This window comes from Branchiostoma lanceolatum, chromosome 12 (genome assembly GCF_035083965.1).
Source record: "Branchiostoma lanceolatum isolate klBraLanc5 chromosome 12, klBraLanc5.hap2, whole genome shotgun sequence".
Classification (NCBI taxonomy): domain Eukaryota; kingdom Metazoa; phylum Chordata; class Leptocardii; order Amphioxiformes; family Branchiostomatidae; genus Branchiostoma; species Branchiostoma lanceolatum.
Window position 1 is genome coordinate 3,739,359 of NC_089733.1, and position 6,801 is coordinate 3,746,159.

Consider the following 6,801-nt stretch of genomic DNA (forward strand, 5'->3'; position numbering starts at 1 on the left):
TATCACCCTTTATACACACAGCCAATTAAAAAGCCCTTTATACATACAGCCCATGAAAAAGAGAAAAGGATCTAACATACATGTACAGTGGGTCTCACACGCTAACGCTCACATAGCACAGTCATGGAGCTTTAAGACAACCATGTACATATTTGATGACACATATACAGCTAGAAGGTGTTAATCATGTTTTTTTTTTACCTTCGCGTCGAACTTCTTCCCTGACTAAATATGACCAGCCGTGCATGGGTTAAAATCCCTTGACATAAATTATAGAAGATGTATGGGAACCTCTTATCAACATACAGCGGCCTTTTGGAGAGTTAATACATGTCCTGCGAGCTTATACTTCAATACTTTTAAGGCCCGCCCACAAATCTACTCTACAAGTTCACCTTAGATGCCATATTCAGTAAATTGTATGCCTCTGTATCTATACCACTCTCAGTATCCCTAAAATTTGAATCAATTCTCTCTTGTTGTGTTTGTAATTGCTCATTATTAATGTAAAATAATTGTCTTATTCTCTCCATCCTACACTCTGCAGCGTGCAAAAGGAATTAATGATTTTTGGTGGCCTCGGCATCCAGCAAACCCATCTAACTAAGCCGAACAAGCCCCCACCGAGCCAGAGGCACAGTCCCCGAAGTCTGGGTTTCCAAGGGGCTTGACGGCTGTGAAACTAACAGACCTAACAAACCCTGAGTAAGCTGGATGTTATGCCCTTGCCAAAAGTCTTTACTCTGTCACATGTGTTTATAATGAGATGTGTATGGTGGCCTCATTGGAGCAGCTACTGTTTCGTCATCAAGGAACTGGTAATGTTGCAATCCGATGTAGATATTGGCTTGACTTGCAACACTTGCAGGTGGACACCAGAGATCACCAGACCCACGCGCCATGCTGAACAACATCATATTCCGGGTTGACCTGTAGGAGAGAAATACACATTTTAGTTTTAATAAAACTCGTTGCACAACATTTGAGTATCTTTCAGTAAATGAGAAATTTAATAAATAAATAAGACCATAGAACGAACGATTTAACTGACCACATCAATGTAGCAGATAAGACCTGAGCTAGATATTTGAAAGAGTGCACATTTGCGCCTCCAATTGCTTACAGACATAGTGGTCCGACAAAAGCTGACAAAATTGTACTGACTGATCTAATCTCCAGGTACTGTATTATCAAAAAAGGACAAGGGGATAGCGCGTACGGAGCTGTAAGTAAACAGCTTGAATCTACAACAACAACAACAAACGCCGAATTTCTTGCATTCCCTGTTGTGCAAACCGCCATGGTGTAAAATAGGCGATTTACATATGACCACGCTAACCCGGCCCTTTGTTCTCTTGACGTAAGGATTCGACCGACCGACCTATGAGCGCAAGAAAATTACAGAAATTTGTCTTCGGCCACCAGATTCCACACGAAAATTCAACAATGCTTACGTTACACGCCGGCACTTGCGACAATTTCGGTCAAAAACATAATTCCAGACATGTTTACCGCCAGAGAATTTTCCCCACAAACGTCCGCCATGGCCATCACGAAAAAAACGATAAGCAACGTCGGAAACATATGTTTTACCTCACCAGCAACAACTAGAAAGTCAAGTGTTCTGACTCATCACCGAAGCAACAACAGCACAGGATAACTACATATTTTAAAAGAAAAAAGAAGACAAAATACTCTGCTCTGACAGTGACCCACCTTCGCCGAACAATGGCCGCCCTGCACTGGTCACATCTCCGTACAGGACGGACGCACTTCTCTTGTATCAATGCGCTTTGACGCCTGAAATGCCGCATAACTCCAAAAGAACGACAAAAGTGTAGCTTTCTTCGCAAAAAATTGCAAACAACGGAGTAATTTTGTCATATCTTCATGCTGAATATTCAACCAGACGTCCCCTATTCGGCTGCACTATTTTATGACGCGCATGTGTATGTTCTGTCTGGGAGGCTATTCGGTGACGGGTGGATGATGACGTAAGATTACTAAGAAGCGCATCGCGGCTTACTAGGGGTTTTACGAAACACATTTCTTTAAAAAACATGGAAACCATTCAATAAACCAAGGATAAACAAAACCATCAACACGGCAGTCACGGAAACCGGCTGTCTTCCGACGGCCGGTCATGTTGCTAGCTGCAAGGGGGAACGCCAGGCAATGCATAATTGCCGACGGGCGGGCGTTTTTGAACGTGACTTTTTCAAGGGAGATGACGCCAGCGGACGTTATTGCTACTTTGAGGAATGTCGTCAATGTACATGACAGGTAATCCACACTTTTGTACTGAACTTAGTTAGTATCACTGCTGCACTACAATAATATTCATCGCTACTTTTTAACAATACATGTAGTCGCACCCTTTTACATGGCGTGCGAGACAGAATGACGGACACTATTTAACAAACCTCCTTGAAAGAATACAACACGGTGTACATATCACACTTTGAATCTCCGAGCGTTTGTTGGTAAACGTCGCCATGGCATCCGAACCAGGAACGACATCATGGGCTGAATGCGGAAGTCCCAACCCGGAACAGCCCAAACAAACTTTTGGTCATTCGGTCCGGAAACAGCTAAGGAATGACCCACCCCCACCTAAACGTGGCTCGAGCGGCACGATGCCTGTGTTTTTGACTGACCTTTTATCATGCAGTCAAACTTGGCATGTTTCCTGGACTTATGATAATGGACCCTATAAACGAAGTCAGGCAAAACTACACTACTGCTAATCATCAACAAAAGGCACTAATACAGAAATATTCTACAAGTTCCAAAAGCTTGAAAAAAACTTGCTTTGTTTACTTTGACGACCCAACAAAGTGGGTGTTGGCTCCGTTAGCAACACATAGCAACCTGGTGACCTTTGACCCCAAGTTTCCTAGATTTTCCACAGTGTTGAACCCTCCATCCCAAGAGGGGAGCCGCTGGCCCAGGTGAGATCCTGGAAACAAAATCCTGGCTAGGTGCATGCATATTTACTTCTGATCGATTATCCGTTTTTCAATGCCTGATTCTCACCATCCTTTTTGAGGTTAAACTTGAAGTTAAACCAGTGATTTCAAACATTGCAGGTTCAAAAATAACGTCCTTTTGTAACAAAGGAGCAGGTGCAAGGTAGGGAGGGTAGAAAACAACTAGTAGTAAGTTTTCTTAACTTCTGAGGCAGAAAGGAGAAAATAAGTCAGAAGCAGATATGGTGGTAAAAGTATTGACATGGACAAAATAACAACAAATCTATTAGTTTACCAAATTTAAGCAAGAAAGAGTCAACACAACTTGGCAATGTTTGGATTAGCATGAAAAATTGTGTCTATACAGGACAGTTTGTGACAGCATATTCACTGGTGGAGTCTAATTAGCATACAAGGATTATGATCTTTTTCTTTGTTCTGTCAGAAGTTGTTCCAATTTGTAATCATCTGTGGCACCATTAGAAATTGGAATGACTTTCTAAATACAATTGTATCACAAAATACTAATGCTTGTTGCCTTGTGAGCTTGTCTGCTTAACCAAGGAGGTTTTACATAAATATAAAAAAAATCTTTGGTTAAACAAGGACTCTCACACAGACTCTAAATCTAATGATAGATTTTGTTTGGTGGAGCAAGGGTCCGGGTGGAGCCCCTCCCATGCTGGTGCCAGTCCCAGGGGGGGGGGGGGGTATGGGAGAAGGTGTCGGGGAGTCCGGGACCTGGTTAATAATATCAGGTGTATTTGCAGCCAGTGCCACAGGCAGGTACCCAATGTGTAGGGTAATGAGGCTGTTTAACGTGTTCGAGGCACCTCCTCGAGCACGTCCCTCCCGGAAGACGATTTCGTGGAAAGCTTCGTGAGGCTACAGCAATCCGGACGTCCTTGGTTGGTCCCCCATCCAAGCACTGTCCGGACCGCGCGTTGCTTAACTTCCGAGATCGAGGGATCGGGTGTATCCAACGCGCCACGCGGCCGTAGCATAACATTGTGTTTTGCCATTGTAAAGGTCATCTCTATGCCCTGGGCCTCGATATTTGAACACAATCATCATTGAAAATTTCAGGTCATTTGACATCACAACCACAAAGAACTGCCTTTCTAGAATTATGAATTAAGCGGAGGAAACTTAACGTTCCCTATCTTAAGGCATAAAACAAAAACATATTCATGGCTCAGGCACATTCATACAAAATATCATGGAAATCCGTTGTTCCTTTCTTTAGATATTCTCCTTCAACTATTTCCACAACCCTCCTGCAATTCCCAAACAAAATGCTAGAGGCCACACACCAGTTCTTCCTTACATCACAAGCTATCAGCCAACCAAAAACCATAGCATGTCCATTAAGCAAAAGATACAAAAACAGATACTGAAGTTCTGCTTCAGTACTAAAATCACATACCAAGAAACCCTACATCAGCCTTGTCCCTCAGCTTAACAACACCCGCCCATATATCAATAATATGTATTTCATCATCATTATCATCACTAACCACAACAGGACACAAGACCACTGCCGTGACAACTTCGGCTACCTACAGCGCTAGCAGTACTGTCAGCAGACAGGATGAACTATCATCACCAACTTCGGCTACCTGGAGCAATATGCCCTGACCATCTACCGTCGACCATTGCATCCTGGAAACAGAAAAAAAAACACAGAAGCTTAAATGCCTTCGAAGCTTACAAGTAGCACCTTATAAATAGCACGGGAACACACTACAAATGTACATTTTCCTCATTCGTCGGAAACATTCAACCCAGTCTGCTTTACACTTAGTTACCGAGGAATGGTATAATGCAATTAATAGTGGTAACATCACTGGTGCAGTTTTCATAGATCTGTCGAAAGCTTTTGACAGCATAAATCACAGTATCTTATTGCAAAGTATGCAACTGTGTACATCTTTGTGCATTGCTTTTCAACAGTACATAGCAGATGGTATAGATAACGTGGGTGCAGCTCAGATGCTGCTGCACAGTGTATCAACAGTCAACACCTAACACTGTATGTAGCAGCCTGCACTGGAACTATTGTGCAAGAGATTCTTAGACAGACCATACAAGCCGAAGTGAGGACAACTACAAAGCTGGGCACCTTCTCTGGTAGGTGTACTGAAACTCTGCTGGTATCAGAAGAATCTGACCCACAACCATCCTGTTTGCACCTTCTAACAACACCTTGCCTCCCAAATCCTCAGGACTTCTACGGTGGTCCTTTTTTGGCAGGTTTCAGTGGCCACATGATCACACTCTTCTGCGAAGATAAACCAATGATTGGATATCACAACCGCCATATGGCCCCATGCGGGGAGAGGCCCCATGCGTGAAGAGCCACAGCTGAAGGGTGAACTACACATAATGCTTGTGAAGAAGAAAACTGTACTGAATCACTTTGTGGGTTTAGTTAAGTCAAGTGATGAGTTCTCTATAAAATGAGACCTCTTGTTGTACTGCATCATTAGACAAACACATATTTTAAGCTGATTTGAATAGAATAAAGAAACACTAGGATTACGGTCCATCACATTTAACATTTCGCTTTTGAACGTGGATTATAAGATCTTAGCCTAAACCTTGGCAAACAGGTTGAAAAGACTCGTGGGAGAGGTCATCCATACTGACCTATCCTGCGGCATACCGGAAAGGTCTTTCGAAGACAGCATATCCTTAAAGTCAACAAAAACTCTAAACAGGAGGGTTCTGGCCACTTGTTGATGTTATAGTAAATGTTCTTAATTTTATGGTAAAGATTGAAAACAGCAATTGAATCGCTTGAAGAGGGTCACGTTTACCTATGTTAAACAGGCCATACTGGACGAGGGACACATGGTGAAAAACATGCTCGGGGTAGGTCTGTTAACTAAGAGCCAATTTCTTATTATCACACCCCTTCCTAATTTCTTAGCATCTCTTTCCAACCATACTTTTCTTTTGGACATTTACAGCGAACATGCCGAAACACCTGGAAAAAACTGGTTCCAGACAGGGATGTCCAGGGCCAAAGGAAGGACGGATGGCTCATTCGACAAGCTCTCCTTCATGTCCTTGAAGACTTGCCTGTAATAAAGGACACTAAGGCCTCGAGAAAATACATCAAAGACCTAATTCTGAGGAATGGCCAGAGGCGCCGCTACCGCCGCGAGGCAAGAGTCGCAACGGTACAGCAAGATGAAGTCGATACGGTACAGCAAGATGAGGTCGGTACGGTACAGCAAGTTGAGGTCGATACGGTACAGCAAGATGAGGTCGATACGGCACAGCAGGATGAGGTCGATACGGCACAGCAAGATGAGGTCGATACGGTACAGCATGATGAGGTCGATACGGTATAGCAAGATGAGGTCGATACGGTATAGCAAGATGAGGTCGATACGGTACAGCAGGATACAATCGATACGGTACAGCAGGATGAGGTCGATACGGTACAGCAAGATGAGGTCGATACGGTATAGCAGGATGAGATCGATACGGTACAGCAGGATGAGGTCGATACGGTACAACAGGATGCGCCTGCTGAACTTAAAAAGTAATCACCGTGAAATCAGTTCCAATACTTATAATCGAATATAGAACTGTAGCATTGATTAAGTGCAACAGTGAAGGACACCAATAGAGTATTTGCAGTCTTTGATTCAAGGTGCCAATTATGAAATGGTCATCATTACTGCATTAACACCTGAATGAAATTTTATTTGACAGTTTTCTATGGAGAACACATGCTGCAAAATTTAGGACAGCACGCGCACGCTTCGTTGCAGGAAGTAAAACAAGAGAGTAACCAGGACAATACGGGCATTAACCGTCT

At 43.2% G+C, this 6,801-nt stretch overlaps 1 long non-coding RNA gene across 1 annotated transcript; it reads right to left on the reverse strand.

Moving 5' to 3' along the window:
• Positions 1 to 234: 234 nt before the first annotated feature.
• LOC136446573 (uncharacterized) lies at positions 235 to 1,970 on the reverse strand. Its single transcript, XR_010757595.1, has 2 exons — positions 1,717 to 1,970; positions 235 to 930 (listed from the first exon to the last, which is right to left on the reverse strand). It is a non-coding gene; the product is annotated as an uncharacterized lncRNA (long non-coding RNA).
• Positions 1,971 to 6,801: the final 4,831 nt, after the last annotated feature.